The sequence below is a fragment of the Lissotriton vulgaris genome, chromosome 1_1 (genome assembly GCF_964263255.1).
Source record: "Lissotriton vulgaris chromosome 1_1, aLisVul1.2, whole genome shotgun sequence".
Classification (NCBI taxonomy): Eukaryota; Metazoa; Chordata; class Amphibia; order Caudata; family Salamandridae; genus Lissotriton; species Lissotriton vulgaris.
This window is the reverse complement of record NC_141685.1, coordinates 241,460,527-241,479,770: the sequence shown is the minus strand read 5'-3', so window position 1 is coordinate 241,479,770 and position 19,244 is coordinate 241,460,527. Positions and strand designations below refer to the sequence as shown.

The following is a 19,244-nucleotide window of genomic DNA, read 5'->3' as shown; positions in this document are numbered from 1 at the left end:
AATATGTAAGTAAATGTACTTACTATTGGGGGAATCAGGTTCTGCAGGGGATAATCCTACCTGAGAACTCTGGGATCTGATCACTATAGGTCCTGAAGAAAGCTGAATGATCTACGTAGCCGCAAGATGGCTGAAACATGTTGACCATTTTATGTGATGTGAAGGATTAATAATATGTCCCTAACACAACTAGATGCCTTTTAACCTTATTCCCATCCCTGTTTTATCAAAATGGCATTCCTCTGGGATAGGATGTAATTTTAACCACTCTTGCAGATCCCACCACATTTCCGTATCCAAACCTCTTCCTCCTGGTGGAGATAAGACCCGATGATGAAACATCAGCTCTGAGTACATTAGTGATATCATATACACCACTGATAGAAAATAGTGGGTGAGGGTCTCCAAATTTTATTCTAAAAAGACTGTTTCCAGACGGTGTGGTTTCACTCCCCCTTGATTTCTGGTAATAGGAAGTTGAGTGTACCCCATAGCGGCTTCTTTCACCCCCCTCCTCCCCCCTTCTGATTTATTTTGGATATCATTCATCCACCACCCTGATCCGATCTTTATATATAAAAAAAATCTACGTACATGGAACTAGAAAGAAGTTTAGGAGAGGGACACCAGAGAAGAGAGCCTATACTGAGGAGCAGCCTTCTCAGGAGGGTGAATAGATATGGGCAGTCTGTGTGGTACACTGATGTGACCTTAGATAGTACAAGAAGTAAGTCTTGCTGAGCCTGACAGCTGAGTAGATTTATTGGCCAGACATCTGGCACATGCCTAGGAGCATGGTTTGTAGGGAAAAGGCTGTAGTGTTAAGGAGCTGACAAAGAAACACAACCCCTTTCATACATGCATGCTTGGACGAGACAGATCACATACTTTCATATTTTTCTCATTAAATTGGACTGAGATTGTATCTGGATTAGAATTTCAGTAAATATCCAAAATCTTTAAGTAAGAGTCGTGCAGACAAACCTCATCATGTACTTATGCAACTGCACAGGAAGATAAAGCTTCAATTCACTAATTTGGACCAAGCATGAAACCAACATTTACAGCAGCAAAGAAAAGCACCCACGCATCAAGAGGAACAGCTGGATAGCTGCTACGACTCAGCAACCTGCAGATCTGTGTTGTACATCACCAGCAATGAGGATGAAATATCATGCAGGACTAGAGGTTTTACCTCTCATGAGACTTTGTGATGCATATTTTATAAAGTGTGAATACCTGGACAAGGCTTTCCACAGTAAATGCCTTTCTAGTGTGATCACAAAGCACAGCAGACTGCGTAGATCACCTCCACTCTAAACACCATTAGTGTGAGTAATGATCAGTGTGCCTTACAGATCTGTAAAAATCATTTATAATGCAATAAAAAGCAGTGAGGTGCACAGAATTAGTCCACTTTTAACACTCCTCTTAGTGTAGAAAAGAGAAGGGGAGTTTGTGAAGATTTACTCTTTTGTAAACACCCCTCATTGTCTTGTAAAAAGGCAGTGCAGTATGCACAATTTTCCTCTCTTAATGCCCTTTATAGTGTGATAAAGAGAAATACATTGTACACAGATTTCCTCCTGCTAAAGCCCCTAATAATATGGGTAAAAGCAGTGCATTAGTTACTGATTTTCTTTGTAAAGTCAACTGTTAGAGTCAGTAAACAGCAATTAAGTGTGTACAGATTTGCTCTTTTGCAGCCACACTTCATTTTTTTATAGAACAGATTTCCTCTTATACCTGTAAACACCCCTTCTAGTGCAGGTAAAACATATATGCGGATTTCCTCTTTTGGAACCACCCCATATTTCCTCTTTTGTAACCACTCAGTGTGCACAAAATAGCTCTTCTGTAAACTCTCCTCTTAGCGTAGGAAAAAGCAGTGCAGTATGGAACATTAGTCATAGTGTGAGCAAAAGGTCATGCAGAGTGCACACATTTAGTCTTTTAAGACCACCCTGCATTTTGTTGTAAAATGGATTTCCTCCTGCACAGATTTCTAGTAGTGCAGTAAGAAGCAGTACGCAGTGCACACAATGCAATAGCATGCAGTGCAGTGTACAGACTTCTCGTAGTGTATTAAACAGCAGTGCAATGTACACAGACTTCTCATAGTGTAGTAAGATGCAGTGCGGTGTTCACAGATTGCTCATAGTGCATCAAGATGCAGTGCTGCTTGCACATAGCTGTGCGCACAGACTCCTCATAGTGCAGTTAAGATGCAGTGCAGTGTGCAGATTCCTCATACTGCTGTAAGATAGAGTGCAGCACGCACAGATCTTACAGTGCAGTAAGATGCAGTGCACAGATTCCTCATAGCGCAGTAAGATGAACTGTAATTCATAGGTCCCCAATTTACCACAAATTGCGATCGAAAGCCTCCCAGAGGTCCCTGGACAGAAAAGCCCAGCTCAGCCTGGCTATCCTGGCAGAGATTTCCTCCACGATTATTCAGTCTATTTCTATAAATACAGCAGAAGGTGCTGACAATCTCCCACCTGAGCAGAAACCTGAACAGGCATTTCCAGACTCTCTCCTCCTCCGGGGGCAGCTGCAGGTTTGTTTTTGTGGGGGTCTGAATGAAGATAACTGCACAGGCGAGGTGGGGGTGGAGGGTGAGATCCTTCCCCCTCAGCAGCAGGCTGAACACAAAAGAAAGTCCGAAGCGATGGCAGCATCCGCCACTGGTACTGTCTCTGCCGCCGCTGACCCGGAAGAGAAAACCCTTCTCCCGTTCAAATGTGTTCAGTGGATTTCATCAGCATGCAAGGAACGCCCTCTGGTGACCGCTCACATAACCTCCACCTCCAGGTCCTGGAATGTAAGGACGAGGGGGTTGTTTAAATGTCACTCAGTTTGTCTCACACTTGGGGTCAAAAAGAACCGCGAGGCAAATAAGACAGTCCCGAGAACACTTGACTTTCCGTGACACAACCCGCGGGTCCTTATGTAACTAACTGAAAATGCCCAATAATAGTGAGATGCACAATTTGAAACAATGAAACGTCGGTTCTATAGGATCTTTCAAGAACACAGCTCTGTGAGAAAGTACTGTAAATCTGCGCCTAAAGGAAATCCTATGAGATAAAATAATGATTCTTGTCCTGTGAAATAATGAAGATTAGTTACTATACATTTTAATGTAAGTATTCAACTAACGCTTGCGGTCATGCTCCTTAGAATGTGCTTTTTTTGTATATATCAATGATTACATAAGATTTAAGGTAACACTTTTGTACTGTGATAGGATTCCAGACTTTTTATTTAACAATAAAAGTTTTAACAATGGCACTGGTGATGCTGCGGTGAGCTTTGAATCGTTTTCAAAATGACATTGATCAATTGCTGTTGTGGGCGTGGTGATTCCGACCGAGGGGTAATTCTGTACCATGTTGGAAGTATGTTAGAAGTTATGTCTGATATGTTCTGTTGGATTTTGCTGTGAGTGATGGTGCATGTTGTTGGCGCCAAAGGAGTTGTAAGCTGTGCTGTTTGTACAGATTTGTGTGTGATATTGTCTGTATCACCCCCTCTCTCCACACAGCGCCTTGAGACCCTTATGGGAGAGTAGTCGCGCTTTACAAACCCAAGATTGATTGATTGATTGCAGCAGACCTCATTACTGTGGAGTATAGCGTCGGCCCCAAGACAGGCGTTCACGTCAAGGCCGGGATGAAAGTCCCCTTTATTACTCGAGGCCTGTTAATAGCCATTGGACACAAGTGGGTGGGATGAGGACAGGTCTGCTTCTTGAACAGTCTGTGTGGCTGCCCTCCCGGCTCTGTCCCCTCCACTCTACTCTACTGTTTACGAGGCACTGGGAGCCACACCTTCTTCAATTAGGGCATGAGGGGCCTGCCCATTGGTTTGGTGTGTATTTATTTTACTACCTTTATTATTGTAATACTGTTGTGTTCCAGTACGTCATGTAAGTAGTGTGTTGCAGAAACCTGTGACACCCAGATATGGACTTTCAGAGTACGTAAAACCTCATTATCATTCCCAATGGTTGGCCCCGTGTGAAAGCACGTGCCATTCTGTGATTCTCGAGGAGTGGTCCCCAGTGCACTTCATCTGGACATTTTGATGCACTTTTTGGTGGCATAGTTTTCTGTGTGGCGGATGCAAGCCAGCCATTGAGAATGTCAGTGATACTGGAGGGCTGCCCTGGACTCTACCTACACACCAGCTGCCGCCCACAGTAAGTCCTTCGTTGATTTCTCCCGAGCATCAATCTCTGGTATTCCAGTGGGCTTATAACCGTCTGGCTTCTCCACGAGTGGGCTGCCAAGGTCATGGATTCAGGCTTCAAGGTGGAAACCACGAGCTGTGGCTGTGATGTGTTTGGTCAAAACAACAGAATAGGGCCTTGACTCCTTACTCAGCACGGCTGAGTCAACTTAAACTAATGTAACAAAACAAATGCCATGGCTGAGAATTTCACTTGGCCAGATGAGTATTTGAAAGATGGCTGTTTTGAATAAAGCAAACACAACCTGCTTAGAACATAGCGGCATGTAAATTTATTAATACCTCTTTGTAAATTTTTTCTATTTCAAACACTTTCTTTTTAGTGCATGGAAATACAAAGTATTTTTATATGCAATATATACAACATTTACAGTGATGCAAAAACGAACACCATTTATACACTACAAACATACTTAGGCCTCACATTCATACATGACTCATTCAAAAACAATAACGAAAAATTCTGTGAATAGAGAAGGAAAAAGGTCCCCAATCTGGTCTATTATGTACAACAATTGAAAAATCCGTTTGCGTTTTGCCAACATTCTAAAGTCTTTTCAAACATCAATCCACTAGGAGATTTAAACTTCTCTAATTTGTTGGGAAAACGTTGTGGACATTGAAAATTAAGCCAGATGCGGGACCAAGCTAGTCGACGCGATTCGAACCCCTGTGAGTAGTGGGGTTCTCCTCAGGACCAAATCAGTTGCTGCAACAACAGGAAAAAACACTGTTTTAAAACTAGGAAAAGAGACAAGACAAGACCCCCTGTGTCCGTCGTAACCGGTAGCCTAATCGTACCTCAATATCTTGACCCGTGGTCCAGAAGCTAGTATTTCCAAACAGAAGTGCACGAGCTGTGAAAGAATCCGAAAGCAAAATCAACAAGCATTTACAATGCAACGGTCTCGGCAATATTATAGGTAGAGCTATTGGAATTGCTCATTATTTTTTTATCTTTTTTTGTATCCCTAAATAAATGGCATTGTTAGTTGTATTGGCATTAGCTTTATTTTTTGCATATGTGATACCTATTGCATTAGCAGAGAGAGAGTGAGGTAGTGAGATAGAGAGAGCGAGTGAGGTATTGAAATAGAGAGAGAGAGCTCCATGGAAATTCCACCATATCAGCAGAATTTCCTTCACAGCAAATTCAAGTTAGAAGAGTAAACTCCCACCATTCGTGATTCTATAAATCAAGAATTAAATGTTGCTCCTACAAATTACTTTATTTGAGTTTCTAAAATGAACTATCGTTCGTAAATAGCATTGTGAATCAGGGCCAGCGTGATTAGGGGCGTGTACTATTGCCAACAACGTTTTGTGAAGCATGACTGATATTACTACTTTAAAAAGTTTGCAACTTCATAAACATCTCTCATAGGTGGAACTTCATGCAAAACAGTTTGCACCTAACATATATGCCATCAAAGTGGTTTTTGCCATTTTCCCCCAAAATTAAGTGGTCATGTTTTTCTCGCAGAAAACCTAGCTTGCGGAGAGCGTCATCCAGTTTTTTGTGTTTTTTTTAAACTTCAAGTTGCAAAATCTTGGGGAAAAAACTCGAAGTTTGCTAAAGTCAACTTTGCAAATGTTGCACACCCCTAGCCATAACCCCTTCATAATAAAAGCATTATTGAGTGGATGGCCGGTCAACAGCGCTTAAGTCCCATCTCCTGAGTAACAGGAGGTAAGGACACCTTAAGGGGCGCTAAGGACAGAGCTGCAGGTTCGAAACAGTGAGCAAGGTCGGAGCCTCGGCGTCGGCTCACCATCCTGTGATTCTGGGCACATCACAATCTCCCGGTGACTAAAAAAAAACATGAATGTGTCCTTGTGTAATGTAACTGGAGCTCATGTAAAGCGCCCTACTACCTTGGGGTCGAGTTGCGCTTCATAAAACTGGGAAAAAATGGGGTTTTATGGGACACTCGTGACTGGTTGGCTCCAAGACCCGTAACGCTTAGCACAACGCCTAGAAAGGGCTAGAACTATACAGCGCTATTTATGTGTGGCAGTGCCACACATAGATAGCCACAGTGGCACATCCCTCCATCAGCACGTCAGTTTGCCAGCATCACCACCCCTCTCACCTCACTTCTTCCCTCATTTCCAATGCTTTGAGCGTGCTGCTCCCTGACATCCCGACTAAGTCCTAAACCTGCACTCTAGCTGTCCCGCTCACCACACTGAAACGGAAGTGCTAATTCATGCGCTTACAGCCGGTCCTTTGTTGCAGGGATTCTGCGCACATGAAAACTTCACACTGTGAAGAATAGGCCTGTGATGTCAGGCCGGCAGCTGGACTGGAAGCCGCTGGCCAGCATCACCTGTTCCTCCCCGGCCAGAGATGCCGCTGCCAGGGGATTTGAGTGCTGTAATTTTAGAAGCGGTTCGGAGGCAGGCAGCAAGACAAAGGCCGCCGTGCAGGCCGTTCCGGCAGCACCGTCAGTAGTGCGAGCTAAAAGAGACCAAACAAGCCGGATAAAGGACATGCTGTCCTTCCTATGCAATTCACACCACTCAAGCCCTTTACACCACCCAGAGAGGCCTTCTCTCAAAGCTAAAGCTCTCAGAGCTGGCCCCCCTGCCTACCCCAAAAACTGCCCTCTTGCCTGCACTGGCACCCTTGCCTTAGAACCGACTACATGCCTGCACCGAAAGCCCATATCTGGCATGCCCCGCTGAAAATATGCTTTATATTGGATATAGCGCCCACCACTCCCACAGGAAAGGATCCAAACGCTTGACAATGCATAGGAAAAGTAAAGAGGGAGTCTAATGTGATCTGGGCAGAAGGACAGAGATCCTGATATGTAAGGGAGGGGGGAGCGGGACAGAGGAGAGCAGCGGGCGGAGGGAGGGGGGAGAACGGGAAAGGTGTAGCGAGGCAGAGGAGGTTTGTAAGCGTGAGCAGTGCGAGGAGAGCGGCTGCGCCCGAAGCAGAAGCGCAGAAGAGACCCGGAGAGAGACAGAACAAGGAGTAAATAACCCCGTTCCTGTAGGATTATTTCCGGGTACGTCTTCTCAAAAGGTTGCTTGGCATTGTTGTCTTAGAGACCGTCTGCTGAGTCACACTCTAGAAAACGGCACTTTTGACCTGGATATTTGACGAGTCAGAAAGCTGTCGGAGATCCTTCAGATCCATCGAGACACTCAGAGTACCGGTGGCTCCCGGGCAGCCATGCTAGCCCCAGTCCCCTCCGTATGCACTCTCCGGCGGCTTGCTCTGTGTATCAGCTGATCCAAGCCACTCCTGCCTGTTTACGGTAGTCGTTCGTGAGTGGTTGCACAGGAATCCCAGCTCTGCGCCTGCATTCAGGGAGTGAGTCACAGCCCAGTCAGTCACTCCAACACGGACTCTTTTGCTGAGCAATGGCGATTGTAAAACGGGAGTGAGAGTTCACAGCTGCAAACCCGATGGAATGGCGCGCAGTGCTAGCGAGGCTCACCTTCATTAAATGGCGGCCGGCAAGCTCCGTCTTTTCAGATTTGGGGGCGTGTTTGGTGGGCGTGGCTAAAAAGTGGAAAGAAGCACACCGAACACACCTCCAAAACCGAAAAGGATGGAGCCTATTTGGAGTGACGGCTCTCTCCTGTAATGGCTGGCCTCCATTTAGGAAGCCAGCCAATGGGAGGGAGCCAAAATGAGAGGCGGGATGAAGAAGCCCTACTAAGAAACATAAGACTCGCTACTTCCGGTTCTGATGAACCGGATAGTACCTCGCCCTAAAAATGGAGAAGCGCACTGTGTCAACAACTACCATTCATTCTCACGCATTCAATCTAAGCTAAGCGTGTGCGAGCGGTGTTTACCTGCTAAGATTCGGGCGTTTGCCTCGCCATAGTGGAAAATGCCATCCTTTTTGCTGGGGGAGTATTTGGGCTGAAATGGAGAAAAAATGAATAAATCAGCCTGTTGGGTATGAAACCGCGGTTGGTACTTTAAGCGGTTATCAAAAATGGCATGATCATACCGATTGGAAGCAGCACTGGCACCTTGAGTCGAGTGTTGGAGGCAGTCACTTTCACTCGCTGGGCTATCGCTCCAGTTACTTCCTGGTTGTTAAACATGTATTATCAGTGCTGGGACTTGTAGTTGGAGTGAGGGATTCTGGGGGTTGTGGTTCATCTGCGCATTGGCTAGGTTCTGAGGAAAGTGCAAGTCACTTGCAACCTAGATTGCAGAATGATGGGAAATGTAGTTGAATCTGCTTGTAGGTTGAGTCCTTGGATGTAAGGTACTACAGATATTGAGGTAACGATGTTTAATTTGTTATATGGTTCGCAACGCTTTTCTCCTTTTTGTATGCAAACAGTGGGGGGGACATGAAGTCATCATGGAGATCTTTCAATAAATGCCAGTTTGACATGATGAGTTTTTTACGTTGATTTGCTGCTGGGCAGAAGGTGGTGACGCACACCAGTCTTTTTAGATCGGGTTTAGTTCTTTTTTCAAGTAGGGTTTCTCGTGGAGTCCACCAGGCTCTTTTGAGGGAATTTTTGAGCAATTTTTTGGGGTATCCTCTTAGAGTGAGGCGATCCTTTAAAATGCCTGCATGTTTGAAGTACTCCTCTTTTTCTGAACAATTACGTCGAATTCGGAGAAATTGTCCGATTGGTAAATTTTGTCTTAGGCTGCGAGGGTGGTTACTGGTGAAATGTAAAGCTTTGTTCCTATCTGATGGCTTCCGGAATAAGGTGGTGCTTAGGCTTCCTTCATGAGATTTTACTTTGACGTCCAAGAATGTGATGGATTCATTGGATGCCGTCACCGTGAATTTAATATCTGCAGTTCTTGTGCCAAGCCAATCTACAAAATGATTTAGTTCTTCATATCCTCCTGTCCAGGTGAAAAAAATATCGTCTATGTAACGCATATAGTTGGAAATGCAGTTACTGTAGGGGTTATTGTTATAAACTAACTTCATTTCGAATAGTCCCATGAAAATCACTGCTAGTTCAGGGGCAAAGGGGCACCCCATCGCCACGCCCTTTATTTGGTAAAAGAACTCTGCATCAAAAGTGAAAAAGTTTTTTTGTAATGCAAAGCGGGCCAGGTCCAATATGAAGTCAGTAGGTACTCTCACTGGTTTTTCCCTGTTCTCTAGGAAGACTGCCAATGTTTCCAGTGCCTGATCTTGCGGAATTTGGGTGTAAAGTGACACCAAGTCAAGCGTCACAAGCAATTGTCTCTCACTATCAAAGTGTATGGTGGCTATTCTATTCAGGAAGGCAGTCGTGTCTTTTAAATGGGCTGGGATGGTCTCAATAAACGGTTTCAAAAAGAAATCGATATATTTGGCCACTGGTTCGAACAGTGACTCACAACCAGAAATTATGGGGCGGCCTGGTGGGTTTATTTCGTCTTTGTGCATTTTAGGGAGCACGTAAAAAACTGGTGTTCTGGGATTTTTGTTTTGTAGAAAGGCTAGCTCTTTGGGCCCGACAAAACCTTGTTCATGGCCTTTCTGGATGACCTCAAACATTTGATTTTTTATTTCCATGGTAGGGTCCTTTCCAATACGCCTGTAGCAGTTATTATCATTAAGTTGTCGATGGACCTCTTGTTTGTATTTGTCAATGTCCCAGATTACGATAGCTCCGCCTTTATCGGCCTGCTTCACCACCACTGTGTTGTCATTTTTTATAGTTGCTAAAGCCCCTTTTTCAGCTTTAGGTAGATTGTATTTCACAAAGTTTTTCTTTTTTTCGATTGATGAAATTCCAGACAATACGGTACGTTCAAAAGTTATCACCTCCTTAGGAATTTTTGGCCCTTTAGGGCAGAAGGACGACTTTCTCTTGAGGCCAGTGGCCTCCTCTTGTTGATCTGTGTCCGAATCTTGGAAGAATGTTTTGAGCCGGATCTTACGACAGAATTCTAAAGTCTCGAGTTTCATCTTGACAAAGTCAGTCGGTCTAGATGGAACAAAATTGAGACCTTTAGTCAGAATTGCTATTTCCGCTGGTGTAAGGATCCTATCCGATAGATTGTAGATTGGTGATTTATTTAGCTCCTGTAGTATTGTCGCCGTGTTCTCATTTCCCGTGGTTGGGGAAAGCAAATTCGGCCTCTGCCTCTTTGCAGGCCTCTCCCTATAAAAGGCGTTTGATTTTGTTGTTGTTGTTGTTGATGTTCCGGCAGATTGCTTTTTCTATTCTGAAAGGGCCTACTAGTATTGTCCGAGTCGCTTCCTGAGGTTGAAGTGGTATCAGAGAATGTCACAAATTTCCGGCGTGAACGTCCTTGGTTGTCTTGTAAATAACGACGTGAGTCGGAGCGTGTGTAAAAATCCTTGTTCAAATAAGGGTAGGTTGATTCCAGCGAAAAATTCTTTTTATCTAGCTCAAATTTGTTGTTTTTTTGAGTTACCGTATAATCCTTAAATTCCAAGATGTCTTTATCAATTTTGTCCAGCAGCGCTTTAGAATCGGTGATCAATGGATTGTTTTGATTGGATTGGGGACCTATTTCCTTCTCTATTCACAGAATTTTTCGTTATTGTTTTTGAATGAGTCATGTATGAATGTGAGGCCTAAGTATGTTTGTAGTGTATAAATGGTGTTCGTTTTTGCATCACTGTAAATGTTGTATATATTGCATATAAAAATACTTTGTATTTCCATGCACTAAAAAGAAAGGGTTTGAAAAATTGACAAAGAGGTATTAATAAATTTACATGCCGCTATGTTCTAAGCAGGTTGTGTTTGCTTTATTCAAAACAGCCATCTTTCAAATACTCATCTGGCCAAGTGAAATTCTCAGCCATGAAATTTGTTTTGTTACATTTGTGATGTGTTTGAGTCAGTGGGTCGGTGGCACTCTCGGACCCTGTGGGACTTTGCTTGTACTGTGGTTGGTCCTGGTGTTGGGAGACCTGCTCCATACGCCTGCTCTCCTCATCCCTGCGCCCTGGCCCAGCCACTGAATGCCCAGACTCATCTGTTGCTGGGGTCACAGCCTCCACAACCGTGCCCGGCACCCGATCATGCAGCCAAGTGGGTCCCTGGGTCCTGAGGCCATCAGTCACATCCCCTCCAGGTCTGCCTCGCAGGGCTACACTGCACCTCGTTTCTGGCTGTGGGGGATCCTCAAGGCTGAGCGCACCGCTTGTAGGGTCTTGGGCGCTGGGCCCACATGCAGTGCAAATGATGACAGAGACCTATGATTGCAGTGACTGAAACTGGCCCAGAGACGTGCGCCTGGCCCCTTTTTTAGGTCTCGCGACCTATCAATGCGCGCAAGCGCATTGAGCGGAGCGAGAATTCAAGTGCTCGAAATCCTCGTCAAACCAAGGGCTTCTTGGTGCGGTTTTCATTAAGTTCACGTGAATCACGTGACCAAACAAGCATGCGCATTCACGGCCGCACAGCACATCAAAGGGCTTCTCCCAGCGTGTGCTGTGCGGCTTCTCCTCCCCTAATTATTCATGGCCGGCCGCAGGCCGGCCGTACTTTCTGTTTCCCGGCCGCTCTTAACGCTTGTTTTTCTCCTTCCTTCAGCCCGCTAAGCTCGTCTAAAATAACCTTTAATTTAATTGTAACTGCTTCCAACGTTGATAGTTTCCTTTTCGATGTCACTTTCCCTCATTATTTGTATTTGCCGCCCAGGTTTTCCTGCTATTGCCTGGCCCGCTCTCGCAACTTGCAGTCCTGGCTTCAGACAAGTCTGCAAATATGTGGAGCGGGGGCTGAATAAGTTAAAACAAGCCCTGCAGACTCGGCGGTGCTCCGCGTGCGCTGTACTGCGCATGTGCGGCCATCGTCCTAGAAACCCAGCTAGACGCCCATGTCCGCCCAACGACCAATGAGTCGTAACGCACCCAGTACCTCCAACACTGAGAACGCGGCAATGCCACTTTCCAGATGTTCGCAATTGTATAGTATTCATTTTTTTTCTCCCAGAAATTCTTATATTGGTTGATTTGCCGAGACTCTGGCCGATTCTTTTCACGTGTCTTGAAATGTGTAGGTTGACTTAATTTAGCTGCAGTAACATTTTATACATGGACATCGCATTAAAGGCAAATTTGGGGCATAATTTAAATCAAGTTAATGGAGTGTTTGAGGGAATGTTAAAGGTGCCACTTTGTGAACGACACACAAAAGTTATTCTAAATTGCTTCCTATGGAAAAGTTTCATCACCAAAATCGCGGGCTGTGGATGGTTCTTAACACATGTGACTCGCCACCGCTATCTTTCTGATTGGCCACCTATACCGCCGCCTGGAAGTTGCAGGCATAAATATTGAATTATCATAGGGACGGCATAGAAAGTACTGCAGAGATTTCAAGTATGATAAACTAAAACAGTAGCAGACATGAGCGTGCTCCAACCCAGTGCCACACTCCTTGTCCTTGCCTCTGTCTTGCCTCCCCCTCCATTCTCCTCCCCTCGCTCGCATTCCCGCCCCCCCACCAGGCTCTCCCGCCCCCATCCGGCTTCCCATTACTTAGCACACCGGGATACACGAGGTAACAAAGGCCGTCTTCTGCCAAGCAAGCCCGCAGGCGCCACGCAGCCCCGGCTTCCCTCGGTCCACAAGCAGCACTACCTTCATCAGTAGAGCAGCAGTAGCACAATCTAACTATGCATCACAGAGCGTTTTGCACAGCCGGGGATCACTTCCTCGGCACATTTCAATAGCACGTGCTGCCTAACAGCAGAGACCAGCACAGAATACCAGCATGTACCCACAGCAGCACGTTTCACAGCACAGCCCACGTCTCCCACCCCACAAGAGACTGTACTGCTCGGCTATGTCTCCCAGTACATCAGATACCAACACTGTATAGTGCCTTGGCACACCTGTCAACAAGCCTCGTGTCACTAAGTGCTCTGCAAGCACGTCTCAGAGTCCAAGAAGTCAGAAATGAGAAGCGCCTTTTCGGCGTCTGCCATCTCACCAGACAGCATCACTGCCTCTCCATGTCTCAGAGCACCAGATGTCACAAATGAGTAGCGCCTTTTCTGCGTCTGCAACCTTACCAGACCGCAGCACTGCCTCACCATGTCTCCCAGTGCACCAGCCAGCAGCACTGCTTCTCCATGTCTCCCAGTGCACCAGCCAGCAGCTCTGCCTCGCCATGTCTCACACCACCAGACAGCAGTACTGCCTCGCCATGTCTCCCAGTGCACCAGCCAGCAGCACTGCCTCGCCATGTCTCCCAGTGCACCAGCCTGCAGCTCTGCCTCGCCATGTCTCACACCACCAGACAGCAGCACTGCCTAGCCATGTCTCAGAGTACTAGATATCAGAAATGGAGTAGCGCCTTTTCTGTGTCTGCTACCTCAGCAGACAGCAGCACTACTTCACCAGAGCCCCACTGCATCAGATGCCAGAGCAAACCCTGGCTCGCCATGTCTCACACCACCAGACAGCAGCACTGCTTCGCCATGTCTCTGAGCACTAGATAACAGAAATGAGTAGCGCCATTTCTGTGTCTGCTACCTCAGCAGACAGCAGCACTGCTCCACTAGACCCCTACTGCATCTGATGCCAGAGCGAACCCTGGCTGGCCATGTCTCCCAGTGCACCAGCCAGCAGCACTGCCTCGCCATGTCTCACACTACCAGACAGCAGCACTGCCTCGCCATGTCTCGCACCACCAGACAGCAGCACTGCGTCGCCATGTCTTAAAAATGCACAAAACGGTTTTCTTCTTACACCGGGAGATGGATTTCATCAGTCAAACCATTTACTGAAAAAATAAGGTTTCATAATATTTAAGAACACTTGAATCGAGCTCCAGCCGTCTGTGTGATGTAGTCTTGAGTGACGAAGACGGATTTCACTGGAGCCGTCTTTACTGCAGTGTTCAGACTCCTGATACATCATGATGTCTCCTTCACAGCATTGTTTCACTGTAAACACAGGGTTTCCTTTTCCACTTCTCCCACCAACTCCAGTGCTGGCCAAACAAAATACAAATGCAGAGAATTCATAGTACACGGGACTAACATGTTCAAATGTCCTTGCTGGCTCACTACCATTCACAACAGGCCGTTCATAACGATTAGTCAACTTTCAAGTTAAACTCATTTTACAGAGCTATGAAAGGTAACAAAGAATTTACAGAAGAGGATGCTTAAGGCAGTTCTGTAAAACAAGCACTGGCGTTGCCAATAGGTCTCGCAGTAGGAAAGTTGGAGCTATTACAATTGCAAATAACAATGCCTTTTATTTTTGTTTTCATTTTAAAAACATAAAGGGCTTTGTCATTTACAAAACCAATAGCTCCAACTTTCCTACTGTGAGACCCATTGGCAACGCCAGTGCTTGTTTTAGCAGGGTCGCCTGACGCGACGCTTGTGGGGAATTGTTGTGCCTTTGAAGTTGCAGCTGTCACTAATAAATGCGGATAATTACCATCCTTCGTGAGGTTTCTTCTGAGGGGACACCCTTTTTGCTTTGATTATAACGACCAGTCCTGCCGAAGAAGAAGCCCGCCGCATCCAGGGGTCCATTGCTGATGCCAATCGACGACAGCATCAATGTAGCAGGAGGTGCATGGTGAGAGTTATATGGTGTAACCTTGAATGTGCAGAACATTTCGCTGACCCACTTGAGATTTTAATTACCGGTATCAAGTCAGCGCTCCAGCACCACAGAGACCATCAGGCGCTTGTAGACGCCCACTTGGGCGGGTCTATTGAACTATATCAAGTGCTGGAATCGTGTGGCGCCTGCTGGAAAGTTTGCCCATGAATATGTGTAAAGGAGCGCGAAATGCGTCAGGCACTAGAACTTTGGGAATTGTTGTGCCTTTGAAGTTGCAGCTGTCACTAATAAATGTGAAAACGTACCTTACTGCGTGAGGTTTCTTCTGAGGGGACACCCTTTTTGCTTGAATATATATATAATATATATATATATATATATATATATATATATATATATATATATATATAATACAGAAACCACATTGAGCTCATCTTGTGAAAGCATTGATCATTTGGGCAAACATAAAATTCACTTGAATATGAGTGAAGAGTTGGATTTTAAGTAGAGGAGAGACTGAGAACATTGCGTCCGAGGCAGAAAAAACAACCTGACGCAAACGCAGGAACAAAAGACGACGAGCACAGCGAAAACATTGGAAAGCAACCCACAAAAAAGAAAACGTATTGGAAAATGAAGAGACAGTAATAGATAACACGGTAATTAATCTCAGCAATGTCGAACTTACTGCAGCAGAACAGCAGTTATTAGCGCTGAGACTTAATTACTGTCCAGGAGAAAATTTAAATTATGCCAAAACACGCATTGATGTTTATTGCTTCATCTGAAAACTAAAATTAAAAATGTTCTTTGCATCCAAAAATGACAGGGCTCATCACCTTATTCCTGAAACAACAGCGGAGGGAGATGTGAATTTACCCTCCTTATTGGTTTCTGATGCACCTGTTGTGCTTTTGCTTAATGAATGGAACAAATTTACAGGCAGACACAGGTATCTTAGACAATGTTGATTTGTCCACACAACATAGATTGCGCAGAATAGATTGCATGCAGAAAGGTGCTGGTCTTAGTCCTTTTAAATCTAAGTCTGTGTTCGTGCCTATTATGCCCAAACATTCAGTAGATACATACCACGATATGGTTGTGTCAGACATAAAGAAACTAAATCATATTGTAAAGAGAAGTATGTTCTTTAAGAACTTGACATATACCAATTTAATGAAGAGACTAGGTAACAACTGTGACGTAATAGTTAAGAAGTCTGACAAAGGCGGTAACGTTGTATTATGGCCTAAATCAGACTACATTACTGAAGCTAACAGGCAGCTTGAGGATATCGCTTGCTATAAAAAAAGTCATTCCTAAAGAATTCGATAAGGCTAAAGAAAGTATTTATAAATTGTTGTGTCAATGGAAAAGAGAAGGCCTCATCTCCAATGAGGAGTTTACATTTTTATTTAATGAATTTCCCAAACTCCCCATTTTGTATCTTATTCCTAAGATACACAAAGGTAGAACGCCTGTTCCTGGAAGGCCCATTATCTCTGCTATGGGAAGAATGGGAGAACATCTTGGTCAATATATTGACTATTTTTACAAGAGTTAGAGGTTACCCTTCCCAGTTACGTAAAAGATACTGGCGACTTCCTTTTAAAAATAGATAAGACAACATGGTCGGACGACCTTTTGTTAATTACACTCGATATAGAGTCGTTATATACTAGTATTGACCACTGTCCAGGACTCGAGGCCATTAAATATTATTTATCCACGCGTCCCATTGAATACTATGCACATAGTAAAGTTATCATTGCATTGATTGATTGGTATCTGCACAACAATTTCTTTCTTTTCAATGATGCCTTATACAAACAACTAAGAGGAGTCGCTATGGGGGCCTGTTTCTCCCCCAGCTATGCATGTTTACATGTCGGCTGGTGGGATGAACAGGTCCTTAGGCGCACTCACAAGACTATATTTGAAGCTCATGTCACTGCATATTACCGGTATAGTGATGATGTGTTCTTATTATGGCAGGGAACACAGGAAGAGGCAGAATTGTTCATTGCAGCCATTAATGATAATTGATGTGAGGCTTCAGGTCAAGGAAGGGGTATTATGTTCTACGCTATTTCGTAAACCTACAGCTGGAAACATAACGTTACACACTGAAAGTTCCCACCCTAAACATCTCATAGCGAGTATCGCATTTGCCGAAATTCTGAGATTGAAACGTATTTGTAGTGATAATGCAGATTTTTTGACATGTCAAGAGGAAATGTGCAAGCGTCTCAAAAATAGAGGTTACAGCAATAAAATCATTAAAAACGCCATTGATAAAGCCAGTGAGCGTCCTAGAAGCCCTATGTTCAATGAGCTCCATTCTGGTCGCAATACAGTGAAGGAAGTTTCTGATAGTCCTAGATTTATTACCACTTTTTCTAGGCAAGAGAGAAGAATTAGAGCCATCATGACTAAACACTGGCCAATTGTTTTGACTGCTGTGATGTAACAAGAAAGGTTGCCAAAAACACCATCAATTACTTTTAGAAAAGGTAAATCCAGGGGCACGGAACTTGATAAAAACTCTCCAGAAACAAGAAAACCACCACTTTGCTTACACACTGTCAATGGCTTTAGACGCTGTACTTCATGCCGAGCCTGCAAATTCGGGTGCAATAAGACGAGCTATTGTACACCCTTTGAAACATCTCCTGTTCCAATAAGAGGCAGTTATAATTGCAAAACCGAATGTGCAGTTTACGTTTTGACGTGCACTTACGGGCTAAACTACATTGGTAGTACTAAGCAGCCAGTGCACGTCAGAATATTGCAGCACATAAGGGCAATATTATACAACAATCCTGCTTACCATGTGGCCAGACACTTTGCCAGTTGCCATGACAAAGACATTAACTGTCTAACATATTATGTTGTTAGTGCCATACCGAAATCCAAGAGGGGTTTTAATAGAGAGCGACAGCTCAGGCAACTCTAGACAAAGTTCATATTAGAGTTTGATAGTAAGTGGCCACAGGGACTAAATAATACAGAAGATATGCACACCTTCTTGTAAGGATGTAATATGGATTGTTTTGTTGACAACAATTATACAAAATTCCCAAATAGTCAGCTGTTACCTTTTTCAGACCTCGCCTTGATTATTGTTTTTGCAATATAATGGTTTTTTAGCAGTATGCCAATTTTTTTAATATTTTATCAATTTTAATATTTTACCCCGGACGGAGTATTTTATTAATGATGGATCATAATACGTGCTTGCTATTACCTATTTATATTGTATTTTAGAATATTAATCAAGGTTTTAATATATTTAATATTGCACTGCACTTTTTTATGCTATTTTGCACACAACTGTTTTTTTGCACTGTATTGTTAGTTCCTAATTTAGGACCTTAGCACTAAGCACTTTTATTGGGTAGTTTGGTTGCTTGGATTTATCCGGTTAGAATTATAATGCACATGGGCAGTGCTTGTGTGAAATAAGAGACTAAGATGTTGATACAACATGGATTTATCCAGAGAGAAATTTTTGTGCATTCATGTACAGTTTATATGTGTATCTCAATAACTGCAGTTGTTGAAATTTCTATATTTGTTAAATTAATGTTGTGTGCGAAATACACAAACATTTTAAATCAAATTAATAGCATATGAGCATGTATTTGTGTAAAGTATAGAAGAAGTACTTTGCACACCTTGCTTTGTAAGTCTTTTCACACTGTCTTTTGACCCAGTGACTGTTTCTTTACTGCAACCCAGGTGTGCACTTTCACTATATGTGTATATAAAAAAAAAAATGGCGCAGTTTGAGCTGAATGTGATCAAGGGCTGCATAGCCCGAAACGCGTTGTCGTGAGAGGTGATTAATAAAGTATTTCTTCCCTGAAACTTTGCTGCAGAGGCCTGAGTCTCCTTCCTCGCCAGGTGCCTTCTGGAAGTGGTCGGGGTTATCTTCGGATATATATATATATATATATATATATATATATATATATATATATATATATATATATATATATATATATATATATATGTATTTTACCTACTGGCGGTAGCCAGTAGGTAGTTATAGTTAAAACCTAGTTTCCATAGGAAATCCGCAACATTCTATTTGGAATAACTTTGGCGCCGGTGGACGAATCTTCGCACATTTCTCCAAAAAAATGGCCTGCTCCGCTCCTTCCGTGAAAGTTTGGGGGTGATTCATGCAGCGGGGGCGAGAAAAAAGGGCGGTCCAAAAACGTGTTTTCCCCATGCAACTTTCCAAAGGACCTTTAGCCAGGGCTACAGCTCGAACGGCTGAACGGAATTACACCAAATTTGGCAAAAAGGAAGAGTTTGGTTCGCAGATCACGCTTTTTGTTAAATGGTGTAAATCCGTTCAGTAGTTCCTGAGAAAATCAGAAGTAAAACCATAAGTATATCTAGAGGTGCATACCGTAAGCTTACAGTAAGCTTACTGTACTCTGTACCTTTCCGAGCACGAGCTGCATGCTG

At 44.0% G+C, this 19,244-nt stretch overlaps 1 protein-coding gene across 1 annotated transcript in view; it reads right to left on the bottom strand.

Moving 5' to 3' along the window:
- Nucleotides 1-2,630, bottom strand: part of LOC147745352 (uncharacterized) — a 61,692-nt gene extending 59,062 nt beyond the window's left edge. The window contains exon 1 of the mRNA XM_086952269.1: nucleotides 2,505-2,630. The gene's annotated coding sequence lies outside the window, so the exon portion shown is untranslated. The remainder of the gene's footprint in view (nucleotides 1-2,504) is intronic.
- Between the last annotated feature and the right edge of the window lie 16,614 nt (nucleotides 2,631-19,244).